The sequence below is a fragment of the Gorilla gorilla genome, chromosome 11 (genome assembly GCF_029281585.2).
Source record: "Gorilla gorilla gorilla isolate KB3781 chromosome 11, NHGRI_mGorGor1-v2.1_pri, whole genome shotgun sequence".
NCBI classification, from domain to species: domain Eukaryota; kingdom Metazoa; phylum Chordata; class Mammalia; order Primates; family Hominidae; genus Gorilla; species Gorilla gorilla.
Window position 1 is genome coordinate 35,057,289 of NC_073235.2, and position 23,015 is coordinate 35,080,303.

At 42.6% G+C, this 23,015-nt stretch overlaps 1 protein-coding gene and 1 long non-coding RNA gene across 2 annotated transcripts in view; both read left to right on the forward strand.

Annotated features, from left to right (window-relative positions):
- Positions 1–23,015, forward strand: part of GPR39 (G protein-coupled receptor 39) — a 231,598-nt gene that overhangs the window by 93,026 nt on the left and 115,557 nt on the right. The window lies entirely within an intron of this gene.
- LOC129532056 (uncharacterized) lies at positions 9,374–13,347 on the forward strand. Its single transcript, XR_008677651.2, has 4 exons — positions 9,374–9,512; positions 10,866–11,068; positions 11,797–11,906; positions 13,098–13,347. It is a non-coding gene; the product is annotated as an uncharacterized lncRNA (long non-coding RNA).

Below are 23,015 nucleotides of genomic sequence, written 5' to 3' on the forward strand. Positions count from 1 at the left end.
TATAGTAATCCATTGTGTATTTGTGTCACATTTTTAAAAATCCATTCATCCATTGGTGGACACTTAGGCTAATTCCATATCTTGGCTATTGCGAATTGAGCTGCAATAAACATGGGGGTCAAGTATATTTTTGATACACCAACTTCTGTTCCTTTGGATAAATACCAAGGAGTGGGATTGATGGATCATATGGTAGTTCTAATTTTAGTTTTTTGAGAAATCTCCATACTGTATTCTACAATGGTTGTACTAATTTACATTCCTAGCAACAGTGTATCAGCTCCCTTTTCTCTGTATCCTTGGCAGCTCTGTTATTTTTTTGTCTTTTTAATAATAGCCATTTTAACTAGAGTAAGATGATATCTTATTGTGGTCTTGATTTTCATTTCCCTGATGATTAGTAATGCTGAGCATTTTTTTTTTCATATACTTATCAGCCATTTCTATGTTTTCTTTGGAGAAATGTCTATGCATGTCCTTTGCCCCCTTTTTAATGGGGTTGCTTGTTCTTTTGCTGTTGAGTTGTTTGAGTTCTTTTTATATTCTGAATATTAGTCCCTTGTTAGATGAACAGTTGGCAAATATTTTTTTTTCCATTCAACAGGTTGTCTCTTCACTCTGTTGTTTCCTTTGCTGTGCAGGAGCTTTTTAGTTTAATATGCTCCTATTTGTCTATTTTTATTTTTGTTGCCTGTGATTTTGAGGTCTTAGCCATTGTATTAGTCCATTCTCATGCTGCTATGAAGAAATACCCAAGACTGGGTAATTGATAAAGAAAAGAGGTTTAATTGACTCACCATTCTGCATAGCTGGGGAGGCCTCAGGAAATGTACAATCATGGCAGAAGGCACCTCTTCACAGGGCAGCAGGAGAGAGAATGAGTGTTCAGCAAAGGGGGAAGGCCCTTATAAAACCATCAGATCTTGTGAGAATTCACTCACTATCACAAAAACAGCATGGAGGTAACCACTCCCATTATCTAATTACCTCCCACCAGGTCCCTCCCATGACATGCAAGGATTAGGGTAACTACAATTCAAGATGAGACTTGGGTAGGGACACAGCCAAACCATATCAGCCCTAAATTCTTTGCCCAGACCAATGTCCTAAAGTGTTTCTCCTATTTTTTTTTTCTAGCAGGAGAAAAATCCCTAAATACTGCTTATTCTATAACCCAAAGATAACCACTTGATAGTTTCAGGTCTTGCATTTAAGCCTTTAATCTATCTTGAGTTGATTTTTTTCTCTTCTGTTAAAGCCACCAGTCCCACTTCCATGATAACTCATTAATTCATGAATCCACAAATGGATTAATCCATTTATGAGGGCAGAGCCGTTTTGATCCAATCACCTCTTAAGGCCCCACCTCTCAATACTATCACATTGGGAATTCAATTTCAACATGAATTTTGGAGGGGACAACATTCAAACCATAGCAGCATATAATTAGGAAATAATTTTATTTATATATAGACATGAGATATAATGAATAAAGAATAATACCAGGTAGTGCTCAGCGAAATATAAAAAGGTGGGGCAAACTATAGTATTCTATATTTGGTAAGGCCTTAAAAGAGATAGAAGAAGTCTTAAAAATAAGTAGGTAAGCCCCTGTCCTGCTACGTGGTGGGGCATAGGTTTCATTAGTGATGGGTAACATTTATGAGTGCTTACTGACGTCAGTACTGCTCTGAGCATTTCATTTGTGTTTTCTTCCTTGTTTTAAGTATACTTACTAAAGATTGAAAAGGATAAGAATTTGCCCCATTAGATAGCACAGCTAAAAAATCCCAAGACTAGGGTTTGAACCTCAGGAGTCTACATTGCAATTCTGATCACTACCTGGGGTTAGGTCAAATTTCACAGGTTAAAGGCATGGTCCCCCACAAAACTGACCTCATCCCAGATATCAGCTGCAAGCTCAAGAAGGTCACAGACTGCCCATACCTCTGACAAACTGAATTTGAGTGTTCCCATGACCTCCTCAGCTTTGGCAATTCACTAGAACAACTCAGAGAACTTAGGAAAACACTATACTTATTATTACAGTTTTTACTGTGAGTGATGCAAATCAGGACCAGACAAAAGAATAGAAGCACAGGGCAAAGGAGAGTCCAAACATGGTTATCTTTGGAACGTGTCACCCTCCCAGCACAATTAACAAAGAATCTCCAGTGAGCTTCAGCGTTCACAGTCTTTATTGTGATTTCATTATGTAGGCATGGTTGGTTGAATCATTGACCATGTGACTGAATTCAATCTCTAGCCCCGAAATCCTTCTCTGATAATATATGGTTCAAAGCCCCAACCCTATAGTCACATGGCTGGTCTTTCCAGCAGGGCAGGCCCCAATCTATAAACTCTCTAGGGACTTACCTGAGTCACCTCATTAGCATAAACTCAGATGTGGTCTGAGGGTCCACTTGGAATAATGAAGACACTCCTACTACTTGGGAAATTCCAAGGGTTTAAAGGCTCCATCCCAGGAGCCAGGGACAAAGGCCACACAAATTCTTTATTTTACAACACAGTCACCCTAGTGGTAAGGGAACTTGAGTCTCATCAAAGGACTTCAGAAGACTCTCAACCTCCTTCTCTCCTGAGGCCCAACATTAAACAGTAAGCTCCACAGTAAGGCTCCTGAAGGAACATAGACTTCTGTTTCTGAGGTCGTGCCTGAGCTCTAGCTGGGTGGGTTAGTAGAAGGGCTGCCCTCCGAGAATTGGAGACTAAATGCTCAGGGTCCTCAGAAGTTTCCTAACAAGAGGGCACAGATTTGCTCTGCACAGACTGGAAGCCACATATTTGGACAGCAAACACCTCCATGCATTGAAATGACTAACAAGCCAGAGGAGCCTTTCCTAGAGGTGGAGGACAGCATCTTGTTAAGTGTACTAAAAACCGTATCTGTAAATCAGCTGCCGTTTAAAGCAGTTAGCAGTCGCTTACCACCATGGGCAATAAGCATATGCTGGGCTACACCTGCCATCAGCTACAGGGAGCCTCAGAGAGATTCCTGGTTCACCATTTCACAGACAGAGACATTGGTGAAGGATATGGGTCACAGATGGCCTGGGACAGAGAAATGTCTGCTCCAACCTTATGTTCCCAGTTGTCCACCAGTCCATACACGTTGGACTAGGAGACTCAGAACTTCTAGGGTACAGAACTCTGGGTGCTTGGACTACTCATTAAATTCACAAGCTCTTTGGTCTCCTAGAAGAAGGAAGCAGATACAGGGGATGGGGCCCCATGGAAATCCAGAGAGGCCAGGCTGTGCTGACGGGAGACGGGCATCAGAAACTGCTGGGGTGGGTCCAAGAGCTGGGAAACCAGAGAAAAGTGTTTCCGGAAGCTTTACTAATCATTCCTTCTCCCCAGCATGACTTATTCCCTCTCACCTGCAGGCCTTAGCCTGACAGATCAGTATGCAATGAGTCTCTCACTCTACCTATAGGGAGTGGATAGTAACCAGCTCAATATATGTTGCCTGGGTTTTAGGGAAACAAACACATTTCTGATTGTTCAAAATAATATATGAGCATTAGAGAGAAAATAGATGCACAGAGCAGGACAAAATCCCTAAATGCTGCTTATTCTATAACCCAAAGATAACCACTTGATAAATTTGATATTTCTCCATCTGAGACCAACGCTAACCTAATCTCAAATATCATATACACACTCACACACACAGACACTCACTCACTCACACATGTCCCTCACTCTCCGGTTGCTCCTTGTCTGAACTTAGGAACTATGAATACATTCAGACATAGAGACATACTTATAAGTAGTATTTGAATAACTACATTTTCATTCCTCAAAAAATTTTTAAAACAAAACTTGGATAGTTGTGACCTTGCGTAAATTCCTTAACTGCTCTGACTTTCAGGTTACTCATCTGTGAATAGGTATAATGACCCCTGCCTCACAGAACTGGCTATTAGAAGGTCTGAAAGAGACAAAAGCCCTGAGGCACTGGCATTGTACATGTGGTGCAGCAGGGACCCAGGCACCATTAGTTCTCCCTCTCTCACTCGATCCTCTCTGGCTCCAATAGGTCATCCCAGCCCCACCTTGACTCACCTGTCTGCAAGCATCTGCTCATGGTCCTGAAGCACCTAGATGGATAATTCATGGGCCAATCTCAGAGAGGAGAGGACTGTGTATGGCTGGTAGGAGAGGGGCTCTTGGAAGCCATTTGCCATGGGTGCAGATGGCATAAAGGAGGGGAGGAGAGAGGCATTTCCCAACCAGTAACTTTAATATTTTCAAATCCATATATCTCTAACTATGACTGAGAGGCTCAATGGAGCCATTGGCATGGATCAAATGAGCTAGTGGTTGAGACGGTTGGTCGTAACATTTGTAAGCATAGTCCTGACAGGCTACTTGAATTTTGACTCCCTGCAAGTTAAGCACTGGGATGGTTTTTGTGAAGCAGGTTCACTGGGCGCTGGTTACCTACTTGTCTGTGTCCAGTGAGACAAAACACTCACATACACGACCTGAAGTGGGCTTATTGTTTGCAGGCAGGCAGCAAGAGACCACAGAAGCCTAGGATGTAATTTAAGCCAGTCTCCCCAGGTTCAGGAAAGCTGTCTGGGGCTGCTAGTCTCATCTACTCATGCCCCACCTGTACCACAGCTGAGGGACCCCAGAAAGCAGCCTGCCCTCAGTTTTATACTTTGGGGCTCTTGGAATCACTGGGATAAAGTGTTGAAGGACATACTGTTTTTCAGGGTTGAGGGCAGGCTGAAACAGAGCCTGGACTATTCCAGCCAGTTCCTCCCTATTTAAGGTTGTTGCAATCTTAGCACAGTTTCCAAGTGTTCTTGAGAATCACAACTGAGAAAGGGGGAGAACTGGGTTGGTCTAAGGCCACCCAGAGAATAGTCCTGCAATTTTGACTGCTCTATGGAGTTCAGCTCTTTTTGTTCATGGTTCTATTTTGTTTACTTTACTGCCATAATATATCCGATAAAATGGGTAAAGAACATTGATGTTATAATATACAAAATGAATGAGGAGCATAATCGTGATGACAGTTCTTCAAACATGCCTCAAGATGATCTTTACCTGATTGTATGTTGCATTTATTTGCTTACCATCTGTATGTAGTATATAAGGATAGCTCCTGAACTCCCAAAGGCAGTGTTAAAAAGAGAAAATAGAATGATGATTATAACCAATCTGAATTTTCATTTATTCAGATTAAAGGGTTTCTTTATCCAAAATGTATTATTTGCAGACATACCAAAAAGGAAAACAAAAAAGCCTAAAGCATAAACCTCTTCTATCTCATTTAAAAGGAAAAACACACAAAATATAAAAATTAATGAGTTTCGTTTTAAAGTGAACATTGCAAGAATTCCCAGCATCCCATCGTGAAGCAAGGTTTGCATGTTTCTGATGCACCATCATTTAGTTAAACTTCAATCTGCATTTTCATATAGATTCAGTCTCCAAACCAAACCTGATATTTTATAACACTTTGGAATTTATTGCCAACAAATCATGTTTTTCTAACATAATTAATCTAAAGTAAATTAAACTGTGTGCTTCACTTGGCAAATGGAAATAAGTAAAAATCTGACTACATATTATGAATATTATTAAATACAATTAAAAATAAAAGGTATAATACATTCTTCAATACTACACTAATTTGAATGAAATATTTTAAGCTTGAAATCAGTTCTGTATGATATTCTAAACAAAAATGACAAAATGGTTTTTAAAATTCCGGCAGTTGGTAAGATTGTATGTTAGTGTGAGTAGGGTTCACGAATCAAAAAATGTAGTGCTGAGGGAGAACTCTGACTCTTTGGACAAGCTTGTGGTGTGGCTAATCAGAGAAGTGTTATATTTGCTGCGGAAGGTGATTTTTTCTAAAGTAGCCAGGTGAGGGTGCAGGACCATTTGCTGTCTTGGTAAATAACAGCAAACACTGACTTAATATGTACTACGTGCCAGGCATTATTGATTAAGCATTTATTGGTGTTAGCTATTTAACTCTACCAACCACTCTGTGAGGCAGGCATTGTTGCTAATGTCATCCCCATTTTACAGATGAGGAAACTGAGAGCCAAAGTCCAAGCAAAGTGATGACTCAAGTCCAGGCTATCTGACTCCAGACTCTATATATTGAACCACTGTGCTACGTGCTTATCGCAAAGTGCACGAACTCATAGTTGACTTCTCATAATACGTGGGTTTGTCATTGTTCCTCACCCTCACCCCTAGTCCCCAATCCCCAGACAAACACCTTGTCATTGTCAGGTGAAAGAAGCTGATCCTGTGTTCACCTGGGGGCTCCCTTTTTCCTCTTCCAAGGGTGTTAGGCTGTACCTTGGCTCTCTGTCAGTCTAGGGCTAAGAGTACAACTTGGGGTAATTATGTGTTTCTTCATTCTTGCCTCTATGCTGGTGTACATGTAAACTTGGTAGGAGCTGCTGAACTGTAAGTAAACCTAAGGCGTATGGATTATTAGGGAGGTATTGAAGCATTTGCTGGAAGAATAGGCCCAGTTTACCAGAGTTGGCTCAGCACACATCCCCAGGTCAGTCGTGGGGAAAGTTTAAGGGATTCTGAAAGAGATACTCATGGAGAGATGAGGGCACCGAAAAGGATAAGGGGGGGTACAGCCCCCTTCTCCCTGGTACCCTAATGGCCTCCAAACACTCATAGTCCTCTCCACAAGGGTGTGTTCTGGGTGTGCTTGGTGGTTATGGTTTGTCCTTGTAGAACCACCTCAGGCAGATCAGAGGTTGGGGATTCCAGTTTCAGAATCAGGTTGGAATCCTCCCTCTACTCTTTATCAGCTATGTGACCTCAGGAGAGTTACCTCATCTCCCTGAGCCTCTGTGATCTCATCTGTACTAGGGACTTAACAATAGTTTTCACCTAATGGAGTTGTTGTGAAGATTGAATAAGAATAAAGTACACACTAGTGCCTGGCTCAGAGTAATTACACAGAGTGCAGTCATACATTTATGCATACTGCATTTAGAAGCTTGCTGTCACTCCCAATACATAGATACTTTTACAGTACACACATGTATTCATGCATATTTCAAGTATTTCTTATTTTTTATCCCTCTGGATGGCTGGGAAACTTAGACTTGCCAATTAATATTTTCATTCTTTATTGCTGCATAACAACTACCCCAAAACATTGTGGCTTAAAGCACCCATTATTTTGTTATCTTTCATGATTCTACGGGTTGACTGGGCTTAGCTGGGCAGTCCTTCTGTGCCCATATGAAGTCAGCTTGGGCTGCAGTCACCTGGGGATTTAGCTGGGCTCCTGGGCCAGTTCTGTTCAAGATGGCTCAATCGCACAGCTGCACTACATGTGGTCTCCGTGTGACACATGGTTGGGTTCCAGTAAGATGTGTCCCAGGAGTGACCATTCCAAAAGGCCCAGGTAGAAGTTGCAAGACTTCTTATGGCCTGGCCCCAGAAGTAGGATAGCAACATTTCCACAACATTGCTCAAGAAAACCACTAAAGCCAGTGCAGAATCAACAGTCTGCACCCCGTCTCTACTAAAAATACAAAAAATTAGCCGGGCGAGGTGGCGGGCGCTTGTAGTCCCAGCTACTCAGGAGGCTGAAGCAGGAGGATGGCGTGAACCCGGGAGGCGGAGTTTGCAGTGAGCTGAGATCGTGCCACTGCACTCCAGCCTGGGTGACAGAACAAGACTCTGTCTCAAAAAAAAAAAAAAAAAAAGAGTCTGTGTATTCCACCGCTAGATATCTGGAGTAGCAGGTGTGTCCAGGGAAGGAATTAATGGCGGCAGCTTGGGAAGTCTGTCTACTATGTACACTACACTGACATATGCAAAAGCGCACGTATACTGTTTTGTTATTTTCGCTTTCTCTCTTGTCCCTGGATGGTTGGGAAACTAAGTCTTGTCAATTAACATCTTTGTTCCAGCTTAAGAGTATCCTTTCAGTTTGAATATTAAAACTGAATTTCTTTTTTTAGATGGGGTCACTCTGGCCCCCCGAGTGGGAGTGCAGTGGTGCATTCACAGCTCATGGCAGCCTTGACATCCTGACGGTTAAGGTGATCCTTCCACCTCAGCCTCCTGAGTAGCTGGGACTACAGGCATGCGCCACCATGCCCAGCTAATATTTTGTATTTTTTGTAGGGGTGGGTTTTTGCCATATTGCCTAGGCTAGTGAATATTCAATTTAAACTAAGTTAAATTATCTAATAGAGCTGGTTTGAGTAGCTTCTTTTGGATAACTTGCAGTCCACCTTCCCTCTTTGCTTTTCAAGATGGCCTCTGGGGATGCCCTGATGTCCTGTGGCAGCAGGAGGGTGGGTAATACGGGGATGGGGGTTGGCCTGCTCTCCCACTTTTCCAGTAAAGAAAGGCTGGGCCAGATCTGTGACTATTAAGGCAGCACTGGTCCATCTGGCCTTAGGGGATGCAGTGGGACCCAATTCTGGAATCCCTAGCCCAGCCCACTTGGTTTTGATCTTGACATCTCCACCGATACAGACCTTTGTCCTGTCTCTCCATGTACCCCTACTGTGGCATGTCAGAGCTCCTGGGTCTGTGTTCTACCTCTCCTTCCCCATTGCCTGCCACTGTACACCCTCACCATTGCTCCCACACCAAGTTGGACCCCTTGGCCGGAGTTCTCCAAGGATATCTGGAGCAAGGGATGGTCTGGAGGGTCACAGGCTCCCCCGTGTTAAGCTGAATTTATCTACATCTTTCCCACCTCACCCCTCCTTGAGGTGTGGCTCCCAGATCATTTGTACCTGCCTGATTTCTTCTCTCTAGCTCTGTCCCCCTCTGCCACTTACAGTCCCCAGCCCATTGGAACAGTTGTCAGGCTTTGCAGGCTCCTTGCAGGATGTGCCTCTGCCCTGCAACAGCTCTGCTTAGAGCCTAGCAGGCACAGGTGGAAGGTGCACCCTCTCTACACCGTGGAAGAGATAATGATTACATCCTCTGGACTTGGCCCTAGATATATTAAATAAATGCCAGAGAAATTTAGAAAACTTTCTTGGCAATGTCTAGCAGTCAAGATTCATGTCTCTTAAAAAAACTTTTTAAAAGGCCTATTTTGGTAACAACTTGAACAATCCTTTTTTCTCTCTGAGTTCTTATTTTAACAATCTTAATACTCTAGCCCTATTACCAATAACCTCTGCCATGGTCACCCTACCAGCCAGAGTATCTGCCACTGGCTGACATGGAAGACAATTATTTCGAGGAAATGCACAGTGAAAAACACAGTAATATATTTCCAACAAAACAAAACAAACCTCAAGTTCCGTAACTAGTAGCTACAATTGTGATGACCATTGTCCCCACCCAGATCATTCATTTATTGGTGGCAGGGGCCAGTTCTGGTTACTTTGACGTTAACCTGCCATGTGACTTCAAGTCACCAGCAGTAGGTGGCGTTCTGCCAAGGTTTCCACCACATCGCTAAGGCCCCTTCCAGCCTAAGGCTCCTTCTAGTGACAACCTGTGGACAGTGGGTAAGCAAATGCAAGCTGCTGACCAGCTGACGCTGAGCAGATCTCTTAGTTATTGACTGACCATTTATCCAACCAAGGTTTCCAAGGACTGGGACATTGTCTTTTTCACCACTGTATCCCCTGCAGCTAAAACAGGGCCTGGAGAATAGTATACATTCAATAAATAAATATTTATTAGATATTGAGTGACTGCTGACTCCTTCCCACTGGTCCTCCCCAGACACCTGTCCCACATGTGATGTTTGTCAGGTATCAGAATGCAATATCCCCAAATATGGTACCTTGGCATACTGAATATTTTAAGGTGAAGGAAATTAAGAAGATCACAGAAGCAATAAGGTCACTCTGATCTTCTTCCTGCTTCTTCTCTCCTGAAGTGGGTCATAGAGACTAGAATTCCCCTCGCCCTTTCTTCCTTAAAGCAACTAATAAAACCTAAGAATGTCACTCTCTGACCTCCCTCCTTTCTCCCTGAAGACTTTCATACAACAGGTATCCTGCTATATACCTAGAGGGAAGGAATGTCACACAGAAGCCAAGAAGAATCAGACTAAACAGGGCTTGCTAAGTTCCTCCCTGTTTATTATCATTAAGTCATAACCTTTTGTCCTCTGATTGTATTTCTGCATGACTGTCCATAAAAATACGTGGTTTTCCCTAGGTCTTTGGGTCTTCATTTCTGAAGCCTCCCAGGTCATGTAAAATTTATATGAAGTAAATTTGTATTATTTTCTCCTGTTACTCTGTCTGCTGTTATAGGAGACCCAGCCATCAGCCTTGCAGTGAGTGACGAAAAGATCTTACTTTTTCTCCTCTGTCCTTTGTTTCTACTTTCTGGGTCCTGGCAAGCCCGTGAAGGCTGATGTCTGTGCCCACCTCTTGCTCGCCAGGCTTTTGAGGGAGGGAAATTCTCAGCGTCCTTGGCCATTCTTTACTGGCTTTCATAGTGAGATGTATACCTTGTCAGAGCTGAGGGGGTGCCTCTGAGGAAGGTGGCATGTTCTCTGGCTAATTCAGAGCTTCTCATCAGACAACAGGTCTCTAGGAATGAGGAGCAGACCCTGCTCAGACATTGGGAGCAGCAAGATTCCTAGAATGAGATGGAATGGTCCACAATATGGAATATGCACTCTAGGCTGGTGGTTCACCTCAGGAGGTGGCCTTGGGTGTTCAATACAGGACAGGGAAGTGCCAAAAATGATAGAGGGTGTCTTGGGGGATGGCGTGCAGATAGCTGACATTTCCTATTCTTAATATCTCTCAGCATAAAGCAAAGAACATACAATGTCAGTGGGGGCTCACCTGAGGCCTGTTAGTTCAGAAGTTCTCTGTATTTTTCTCTGTATTTTTCAGCCGGCCACACTCTGATAACCTTCAGGAAATGTATTCTCCCATTTGTACCTACAGTTACCTCCTAGGTAAAGCCAAGCTGGGTCATGGGTGATTTGCTCCCTGCTTACAGCTGGAACTCTCTTTCTTCTTCCACTGGCCTGTGATGGGCCAACATAATAGAACCTTAACACTCACTGGGATACCTAGTGCAGCACCTAGCACAGGTGGGCATTTGAGGAATGTTTGTGGAATGAATGAATGAAAGAAAGGGCAAGAGGGAGGATGAATGAGAGGGAGGAAGAGAAGTAAAGGAAAGAGAAAGGAATGGAGAAGAAAGATTATTTCATATTGGTGATACCAGTGCTCATTTAGAAGTCTCTAAATTTTTGTAATAGCAAATGATTAAAAATAACACCAATGTCCATCTGTAGGGTCCTGGCTAATTAACTAACTGTATAATAAAATGCACATTTTTTTTAAAAAAAGCGGACACTCTTCAGGTATTGGTATGAAGAAGTTCTCAAGGTACTAAATGCAAAAGGCAAAGTCACTCCGTGTGTGTGTTTAGGGTTGTGTATGTGTGTGTATTAGGCTACTTCTGTGTCAAAAAAGAGAGGAAAAATAAGAATATTTTATATATTTACATGGGTCATATAAACAAACTATGAAAGAGTATACAGGACCCTAATAAAAATAGTTACCATTTTGGGAGAGGTTAGTTGGGGGAAGGAAAGGAGGAAGAAACAGGAGGAAAACTTTTCACTAGCTCTTGAAAATGGTTGTGCCTGGAAATATATTACTCTTGCCAAGGTTGTAGTTTAAGTCCCTCAAGTCAGGGGAGCATTCTGGTTGAATTTCCTCTATCTAGTGCCCTGCGAAGCATGTGACTAGAGCTCTCCCTTGATCATGGCAAAATTGATTTGATAATAGAATCTGATCTTTCTCATTTTAGCCAAATCTAGCTCATCTGAACCATTGCCCTCCAGTTATAAGGGAGGAAAGGGAGAATGACTCAGCTCAAAGGAACTGCTTAGATATGGATACAGCATGCTACTTCTCATGGTAAATTATGTTATTGATCGCCAAATTTGTGAACAGTTTTTACCTATACAAAGTATTCAGTTTTATAAGTAAATGTTTTTAACCGTTGAAAGAATTGGTAAAATTCAGGAATGGTTACCTCTTGCCAGAATTCTTGGAAAGATGGAAAATCGGAAACAAGCATCTGTTTCACTGCTTTTTCTACATTTATGTCTTTATCTTTGAACAAGTACCTACTGAACACCTATTATGGGTGAAGCTTAGATAAAGAAAGTCAGAAACATATGTGGGTATATTGAAACCGTTGACATTCCCATAGGGGCTTTTTTTCCTTTTTTGCTATGTTTGGGGGGAATGGTTAATTATCATTGCACTATAAATGTATTGGCATAACAAGTGGCTTATATTCTTCACTTTAATAACAATCTGTAATTTCCTGAGTCATAATAAGGCTTTAACATATTAGCTCAGTGAAGACTTGGTCAATGTCTTTACTGAGAAAAATATGTTATGACCTAGCACATTATACCATCCATTATAATGTTCTTGGTCAATAATCATAATTTTATTATAATTATTGAAAGCTAGGGTTTCCCCTCTGTGCAGAGTGTTGTAAAGACAGATGCATGAGATTGTGAAGGATCAAGGTGTTATCCATAATAGCACATTCAGCTGGATTTATGTCCCTCTCCAATTAGAGGACAATCAAGCTCAAATTAATTTAGCTCACAGCTACTCATGAGCAACAGCAAAATCAGCTCACTATAAAAATTGTTCTTGAATTTTATTTTCTCCAACTTGATGAATGTCTATGCACTGCGAGTAATGTGTGTTTGAGGTCTGGTGGTGAGGGGCCTTGAGGGTTGTCTCATCCGCCCCTGTTCATGGGCTCTGTGACAGCTCCGTTCCCTGGTGCAGCAACATTTAATGAGTTGTTAGAGGTCCACAGAGATGGGCTTCCTCTGTTAACTGAGCCTTGACAGTGCTTTTGAGTGAATTTTATGGTCTAAACTGCTGATATAAATATAATGCAAGCCACATACATAATATAAAGTTTTCTAGTAGCCACATTTTAAAAAGTGAAAAAGAAATAGGTGACATTAACTTTAATATATTTTATTTAACTCAATGCAATGTATCCAAACTATTATTTCAATGTGTAAACAACATAAAAATATTAATGCAATAATTTTCATTCTTTCTGTTTTGTAGTAAGTCTTCAAAATCCAGTGTGTATTTTACATTTATGGTACATCTCCAGTACTCAAGCCTCCTTTCAAATGAACAATAGCCACAAGGGACTGGTGGCTTCCACATGGGACAGGATGGGTCTAGACTGAATTTCTTCATTCATAACAAAGCTGCATTTCCCTCTTTGGAGTTTGTAGGTTGAGGCAAGGTGAGCACAGGCTTTGGTTGCTCAATGATGATAAAGAACATGCACAACCTATAAGCAGGAGAAGATACTACATTTTCATCTTTACTGTGAGTCTTGCAAGTCATTGGCAAATTTACAATCTCTGTGAATTGGCTTATGGTCCCTATCACCATCCACCTCCCACACTAATAAAGGCAGAATAGATCCTCATAAATATCCTTTTTCCCCATTATCAGAGCTTCACCAATTGTGGCCTCATAAAAAAAGAAGGTTGTTTATTATTATTATTATTTGTTGACATAAAAAATGCATATTTTTCTGAAGCCTGACTTCCCACTAGTGCTATTGCTTTGACATCAAATAGGGCATGAAGCATATTGTCAAATACATGTTTGGGGAATTAGAAGCCATTGAGTGTTTCATCTCTTTGGCAATGTTCCTGAGGAAAGTGCATACTTAAATCTAGGAGAATATTTTAATTGTTTAATATTGTAAGTGCTTAATAGGTATTCTGAGGCGTAATGCAAGGACTCACTGAACTTGATTACTGAAAAGTAGGAGATGTGTAATGAGAGTCTGGAGCTCGGGGTTCTCATCACTTGGAGACCCTTATACACTAATGAAATGGGATGCCCAGGGTAGGGGCATGGGGGAGTACATGAGGAAGAACAGCCACTGAGATTACCACTCCAATGGATGCAGCTACAAACTAGGCTTCTTGCCAGCACACAAGGCCCTCTGATGACACTCTGATAAGCTTCAGCCTGGCACAATCTCATCATTGCTATTTCCACCCTCTTTCCTCTCAAAGTAAATATGTAGCTATCAGATTCCTGACTGGTCTTTCTGTTTCCAGCCCTGTCCTCCTCAAGTTCATCCTCTACCCAGCTGTCAGAGAGCTCTGTCTAAAATGCAAATGGGACCCCATCACTCACTGCTAAAAGCACTTCGGTGGCTCCCCATTGCCCTTGGATTAGAGACCATGCATTTCTTAACAGTAGCCTACAAGCTGTCCTGTGATCTGGCTTCTCTCGATTTCCTTCTCTTCCCTTCCTCTCTTCTTTCCTTTTTCTGACTTATAATTTATATTCCTACAACTCTGACCCACATTCCTGTAATCAATCCTTTCCTCCCCTCTTTTGGCTTCTTCCCCACCAAATTTTAATTTACTTTCTTTATAAGTCATAAGTCAGCCTTTACCTCCTCCAGGAAGCTTCCCCCACTCCACTCCAAGCAAGGCAAATGCCTTTGATACTGCTATGATACTTGCATCAAATATATGCACATCAATCATAATGCCTATTTGTGTAACCATCTGCCATCTGCATAACACCTTGCCTTTCATTTTTGAATCCTTCATGCCAAGCTCAGTGCCTGATGCTTAGTAGGTACTCAGTAGATGTCTGCTGGTGGGCTGGCCAGGCCCATGATGCAGTGGTTTCTGGGGTTTGGGGAACTGCCTTTCCTCTCTGTTGGAAGATGAGGCATCACCTCTCATTCAGCTCCTGAGATCAGCCTGGGTACTCATTCCCCTACAAGAGGGAACTGATGATGAGACTAAGTCTTCAGCCCAATGCCTGCAGTAGGGTCCTCAGAGGTCTCACTGCCTGCCAGGCATGGTGATGAAAGTGTATTGCTTTGGTTCAGTTAGATGAGGTCTTGGGACCCCACCAGCAATGCAGTGTTTTGAAGGGAGTGGGTAGAGGGAGGATGCCTGAGCAGTCAGGAGTTTAATGTCCATCTTGATGGTGATGAGAGTCATTGAAGCATTTTTAGCAGAGAGTGGGAGAATCAGGTTTACCTGGACCAAGGCTCTTCCAGCCCAACCTCAACTGCATGTTTCTGTATTCCTGCAGTTTCTAAGGGAAGAAATGCAGAGGAAGGGGTCAGAGACAGGGATCTGTGTCAGTTAGAATTGCAGTTGTAAGTAGAAGAAAATTCAAAGAACAGTGACTTAAAAACAAGATTGGGGGTTATTTCTTACCCATCTAACAAGAAGCCTGGAAATGGGCTGTTCAGGGCCAGCACAGTGTTTACCCCTTTGCCTCATTGTCTTAGCACATGGGCTTCGTCCTCATGGTCACAGGATGACTTCGCCTTTCCAATGGGAACAAGGGAGAAAGATGAAGGGTCCAAGGCAAAAGGACAAGCTACCGAATCTATTTCCTGGACAGCTACCCAGTGGCCTCTGCTTGTGCCTCAGTCACGTGGGCACTGCTAGCTGTAAAGGAGCCTGAGAGACATTGCCCCAACAAACTTGAAGTTCTGTGAATAGCGAAAGAACAAATAGATACTGGGCGGGCAACCGGCATTAACACCCTGACTTTCCAACATCTTCCTGAGAGTTTGAATTTATTTTTTCCTGGCATTAACACTCTCTGAATTTACCTTGTTTACTTGTTTGTTGGCTTGTGGTGTCTGACCCTAGAACATATGCTCTGTGAGAGGAGGAGCCTCTTTTCTCTGATTCTGTCCTGCCTGTTTCACCTCTGACTCACACCACAAGGATGGGGGCTCCCACAGCTCCAGGCCTTCAGATCCAGAATGAAAATCCTCGGCTCCATCCCCCAGAGGGATATTTGGAAGCATCTCTCAAAGAGGTAAGGTATCTCTGGTATTTGGCATACAACCAATTTCACCAGACTGGCTGCCTCTCCTCCATCTCTGGAATCTTGTTCTTTTTCTTTTTCCCCCCTTATTAAACAAATTAGCCAAGATGACACTGGATACTGATTAGCAATTTGTATAGCAATAAAAGAAAACTGGCAGAATTCCATTGTTTTGCTCTCCAGTTCTTCATTTCCATTTTTAATGTACTGTGTCTTCATTCATTTGATTGGGTTTCCTTTTCTGTGTATGTCCTTAGTGGAACAAAGTGTTCTTCTTCCCCCAACCCCTCCAATAATTGTGAACATTAAAGAGCTGCTTAAATTGTTCAGTCATTTCATTTTATAATTTGAGTTGGGAGTATTTATGGCTTTTCCTCCCCTTCCCTTTGTGCTAAATCAATAGTTGCTGTGTAAATGCGACTTAAACTGTAGCATGGAGGCAAGCTCTTCTACTTCTAGATCCTTCCCTGTGGCCCCGCCGGCTGGGGGATTTGGAGTCCCTATCTGTCAAAGGCTGTCCTTAGCCTTCTGGTCAGCCCCACGTTGTCATATAAATGATCAGCACACACATCCCCTTCTTGAGGGGAAATGCCCTCTCTGGGCTCCTATGTTAACCTACTTGTGCTTTCAAAATCATAATTTTTCCTCTAAAATGATCGCTCATTTATTTGTCTACTGGAGATTCTGGAGGGAAGGGACTTTATCCTATCCATCTCTGCCTCCCTACAGCCCCCTTGAGAGAATGGTAGACATCAATAGATGCAGGATTTCACTTAATCATCAATTAATGACTGATTGGGAAGAACTGAACAATAACAAAAGCCAAAAGCCAAATGTATTCTCTGTGATAGGCATTGTTCTTAGTTGCTTTAAAGATGTTAACACATTTAATCTTTACAATTACCATTTATGAAGCAGGGATTATTATCCTGATTTCATGGAGGAGGGAAGTAAGCCAGGAAGAGAGATTGAGTAGCTGCTTTAGAGTTACAAGCCCAATATGGGGGACAGCAAGATTGGGCCGATAATTTGGCCCTGGGTAGTGTGAGCATGGAGCCTACCTGCTTAGCCCTTGCAGAGCACAGCCTTCTTGTCTGAGTAGAAGCTGCCATGTATTTATATGACATCTGGGCCAGGAAGCAGAGCCTCCTTCCCTCTCTCTGACTCAGGAGCCTCCATGTGGGGAAACCATTCCAATTCTGTTGACTCCAGCAACCTGCTGAGAATAGATATAAATGCAAATAGCAGGAACTGCATTGATGTGGACCTTCCTTAATGCCTGAAAACTGCCTGGAAGCTGCCACAACAATGTATGCCTCCCCTTGGCATGTGCATGTGGCTACTGGAAGCCCTGGGGGACGAGGCCTACCCCATACAGGGCACAACCCTCTGAAGAGCCTGCTGCAGGTGGCTCTGCCACCACCAACTTACGTAACAAATCACTCCGAGCCATCTTTACTCTGTAAAATGCAAATGTCTGTAGGTGCTGGAGGCAGCCTGCCAAGAATTCCTGTGGCCAGGAATTTCACAAACCAGACATTACTTTTTTAAAAGAGAAAAGACTGAAGTTAGGTATTCACCTGTTAAACATTAAGAACTAAGAACATTAAAAAAGGAGAAAAGTAAAATAAAAAAGACCATCTTTTGTCACCATCGTTTCATAAAAGCATTTTAACTCCCTAAAATATAAGTGGGACTATCTCAGAAAACAGTGAACAATCCATTAAATTGAATTCTGATGGCTAACAGATGAAAAACTCACACTGTCCTTGTTTTGTTCATCCGTTCAGCTTAGACCTGTGAAAATTCTATTGCCCATCATTGAGGTCCAGTTTTTGGGAAAAAGTAATGTAGAAAAAAAAAAGGAGTCCAATCCCAGCCCTGCCATCCACTGCTCGTGTGACTTTGGGCAATTTAGTTAGCATCTTTGATCTTTGGTTTCTTCCTCTGTGAATTGGGAGCTGCTTTTCAGTGCTTTTTAAAGATTAAACAAGGATATGAGGGTGATGTGGTTGCAACATCTGTCACCCCACTGATTGCCAGGGTTGATTTGACTGATCTGGCTGGCTAGACGGGTGTCCCCTTCCTCCCTCTGCTCCATGTGCATCCCTTCTGAAGCTGCACGCTCCGCTGAAGAGGATGACCTTCCCCAACAGGAGAAATGGTCTTTGGTCAAGGGTATATGAGTAGCCGTGCTCCCCTGCTAGAACCTCCACGAACAAGCTCTCAAGATTAAATGAGGCGTGTGTTGAGTGCTCAGAACCTGGGGGAAGAGTTTGGACCATGCTCAGAACTTTCAGAGCAGCAATTCTCAAAATGTGATCCCAGACAGGCAGTATCAGCATCACCCAGGAACTTTTGAGAAATGCAAATTATTGGGCCTCAACCCAGACCTGCTGAATCAGAAATGGAGTGGAGCCCAGGAATCTATATTTTAACCAGCACTCTTGTTGATTCTGATGCATGCTTAAGTTTGAGAACCACCATTGTAGGGAAAGCTGTCATCTCAGTCACAGTGGCCACTGCTGTGGCCATGTGTGGGATCTGTGAGATCTGATAGAGCAGCCAGAACACCTGTGAAGAGGGAACCAAGAGGGCCTTGAGTTTCCCTGGTAATTATTCAGTTCAATCTGCACTTTCTTCACAATCCATCCTTCATGGGAGGAAGCTTTACCTGGACATGTTAAGCATGGGTCACCCACCTACCTGTCAGCATTAGATTCCTCATCTGTAAGCTCAGGACACCTGTGCCCTCCTTCCCACCTAGCAGTGGTGGTGACATTGCTCTGCAGAGAGTGAGGGCTCCCCTCCTCCCATCTAGCTGTCTCTGATGTCAAGATTGCCAGGAGTGGGGACAAGCAACATCCTGCACTTTGCCATTGATCAGCTTTTCTCTGTGTCTCTCATTTTCTCTATTGAGTGACACTTGGAGGTGGGCCTAGTGTCTGCCCAAGTCTGCTGCTACATGATGCTGTCAGCATCTTTGTCCCAAAATACAGCTATAATTGGGTCTCTCCCAAACGAAACAGTCCCTTTACAAGACACCCAGAGAATAAATCCAAAGTCTATCTTGGAACACCACAGCCTCCAAAATCTAGTACCCACTGTCTGAATTTTTAAAAAAATAAATTTTAAAGATATAGGAAGCACAGAGAATAGTAGTATTACATGTACTCAGAAGTCACACTATCACGTTACTGTGTTGTCACATTTATTTTATTATTTTCTAGTGAAGTTATTACAAGTAAAGTCTTCTTTCCCCTCCTTGAATTCATGCTTCAGTCATTTTCCTCTGCGAATCGCTTTATACAGCCCATACTCAAGCCTGACAGGACCATGGGAATTTCCAGTGGAAACTGGTGCCGTACTGCCTCCCTACATTTGTCTGTGTGGGACCCCTGACTGGAATGTCCCCCTACCCATCAGCTGCCCCTGGAATTTGAGAGTTCACTCAAATCCTACTAACTCTTCAAGCACCAGTTGAAATGCCACACCTCCCATGAAGCCCGTGGGTTTTCTTTCCCACTTCTCTTAAACTCCCCCAGCCCTCCCCACTGTCACCTTGAGCTGGGATAACTTTCAAATCTCTGCCTTTGGAGCACAGGATTGATTCAGAGCACGAGGCTGAAGGCTCAGCTTGGCCATCGACTGAGTGTGGGATCCTTGACAGACTCAATGCCCTCATCTGTGAAATGGGGATAATAATGTCTTCTTTGCAGGCTTGAGAGAAAATGTATGACGGCTGTAAGGGATGATCATGCGAGGGATTTTATAAGTAATTCTAGGTAAGGGATCCTTTATGTTTGCTAATGCTCCCTGACTTTTGTCATCATTTGCGGTGATGCATGCACATATCTGAGCTGCCTGAGGACAGAGTGAATCCCTGCCTGATTCACCTTTTATGCTACGCAGAACTCAGTTTGATGCTTTCCCACAATCATGACTCAATAAGGTTGACTGAGGAGTGGGTAGGGTTACAAACACTGTGATCGTTTCTGCCTGTCTTACTACAAGGTGGAGGAATGGGACTTCCCTTTGGCTGTCAGACATACAGCAAGTGCTCACTGTGTGCCAGGCACAGGACTAGCTGGTAGTGGAGGCACAAATATGTTCCAGACATGATCTCCAAGGCCAGTTATAGGCAAAGGTCACGTGTGTGACAAGGAAGACATGTCCCTTCGTGTTGTTTATTCATTGCTTGAGCAGCAGCTAGATGGGGAGAGCTGCTGGGGCCCAAAAAAGGGGGTGGGGGAGCATTCCCTGAGTGCCTGAGATAAATGCTCCATGAAAGTGGACATGGAACATCTCACATGTGTCTTGGAAGCAACCTCCTTCGTGACATCATGACAAGTGGCTTTTCTAGGAAAACGGACCAAATGTGAGCAAAAAGGTCTGTGATCCCAGACCCCAAAATTTCTGAAAATGGGATATTTACTATAACATACTTGGCGGCAAAACCTGGACCAACCTGATGTGAGGCTATTTATGGTATTCATCCTCCTGAGTGTGAAAATCCATGCCTTTGCTGCAGAAATATGTGTGTGTAATGACAGGACACTTCCCCAGACCTTATTGGAGATGTTTTTAGCATGCGGTAGACGCACTGTATCACATTACTAAAATCTGGGAAATTTTGAATTCCTAGAGATATTTGACCCCAAGAGTTTTAGCCATAAGGATTGCAGACCTGTAGAAGCTGCAGCAGGGAGGGACTGCCTTCCAGTCAATCCTGCCTCCCACCAAGTTTTTCTTCCTGTAGGCTCCCAGGCAAATGGTTTTCTCCTACCTGGGGAAGGCCAGCCCCAGTATCTTTAAAGTGCAGGCAGGGCTCAGCTCAACCTGCAGCCAAACCCTAGTGGGATCTTTTACTTAATTCAGAAGTATGTTTTTCTTAATGTGAGAAACACAGCTCAGCATGAGCTTACAGGAAAGGTGGGCTTAGTGTTGCCTGCAGGCATCTTCTGGGCCTTACTGGATGGTTGCACCATCCTGCTGGGCTTAATACCCCACACTGCCCATCTCCCAGAGCACCTGCATACTCTGGGACTTCCTCTGCTGCCTTTCCATGTCCCTGGTGTGTAGGGAAAATGTCCCATTTTCTCAGGGCCCTGATAGCTCCTAAGCTCCTATATTAACTGTGCTCCAGTATTAATAAATGTATAGGTAGCAGGTTTTATATTTTTAGATACCATTTGCACTTTAGCAAATGTACTTTATGCTTTAACCCATAAGGTGACTAATAGAGGGTGTTCAAATAATGTGCTAGACCCTTTTTCAAAAATTAATTCTACCTACTTTGTTTTTTAAATTTTTATTTTACTTTAAGTTGTGGGATACATGTGCAGAATGTGCAGGTTTGTTACCTAAGTATACATGTGCCATGGTGGTTTGCTGCTCCTATCAACCCGTCATCTAGGTTTTAAGCCCCACATGGATTAGGTATTTGTCCTAATGCTCTCCTTCCCCTTACTCCCCACCCACCGTCAGGCCCTGGTGAGTCTCTGTGTCCATGTGTTCTCATTGTTCAACTCCCCCTTAGGAGTTAGAACGTGCTATGTTTGGTTTTCTATTCCTGTGTTAGTTTGCTGAGGATGATGGCTTCCACCTTCATCCATGTCCCTGTAAAGGACATATTCTCATTCTTTTCTATGGCTACATAGTATTCCATGGTGTATATGTACCACATTTTCTTTATCCAGTCTATCACTGATGGGCATTTGGGTTGGTTCCTTGTCTTTGCTATTGTAAATAGTGCGGCAGTAAACATATGTGTGCATGTATCTTTATAGTAGAATGATTTACATTCATTTGGGTATATACCCAGTAATGGGATGGCTGGGTCAAATGGTGTTTCTAGTTCTAGATCTTTGAAGAATTGCCACACTGTCTTCCACAATGCTTGAACTAATTTACATTCCTACCAAAAGTGTAAAAGCATTCCAATTTCTCCACAGCCTTGCCAGCATCTATTGTTTCTTGACTTTTTAATAATCACCATTCTGACTGCTGTGAGATGGTATCTCATTGTGGTTTTGATTTGCATTTCTCTAATGATCAGTGACGTTGAGCTTTTTTCGTATGTTTGTTGGTTACATAAATGTCTTCTTTTGAGAACTGTCTGTTCATATCCTACTCCCACTTTTTATGGGGTTGTTTTTTTTTTTTCTTGTAAGTTGGTTTAAGTTCCCTGTAGATTCTAGATATTAAACCTTTGTCAGATGAGTAGATTGCAAAACTTTTCTTCACTCTGATGATAGTTTTGTTTTGTTTTGTTTTGTTTTGTTTTGCTGTGCAGAAGCTCTTTAGTTTAATTAGATCCCATTTGTCTATTTTGACTTTTGTTACCATTGCTTTTGGTGTTTTAATCATGAAGTCTTTGCCCATGGCTGTGTCCTGAATGGCATTGCCTAGGTTTTCTTCTAGGGTTTTTATGGTTTTGGGTTTTACATTTAAGTCTTTAATCCATCTTGAGTTAATTTTTGTATAAGATTTAAGGAAGGGATTCAGTATCAGTTTTCTTCACATGGCTAGTGAGTTTTCCCAGTACCACTTATTAAATGGGGAATCCTTTCTCCATTGCTTGTTTTTGTCAGGTTTGTTGAAGATCAGATGGTTGTGGATGTGTGGTGTTATTTCTGAGTTCTCTGCTCTGTTCCATTTGTCTATATGTCTTTTTTGGTACAAGTACCGTGCTGTTCTGGTTGCTATAGCCTTGTGGTATAGTTTGAACCCAGGTAGCATGATGCCTCCAACTTTGTTCTTTTTGCTTAGGATTGTCTTGGCTATACAGGGTCTTTTATGGTTCCATGTGAAATTTAAAATAGTTTTTTCTAATTCTGTGAAGAATGTCAATGGTAGTTTGATGGGAAGAGCATGGAATCTCTAAATTACTTTGGGCAATATGGCCATTTTCACAATATTGATTCTTGCTATCTACAAGGATGGAATGTTTTGCATTGTTTTTCCATTTCCATGCACTGATTTTCTTGAACAGTGGTTTGCAGTTCTCCTTGAAGAGGTCCTTCACATTCCTTATAGGCTGTATTCCTAGGTATTCTGTTCTCTTTGTAGTAATTGTGAATCAAAGGTCATTCATGATTTGGTTCTCTGCTTGTCTATTGTTGGTGTATAGGAATGCTTGTG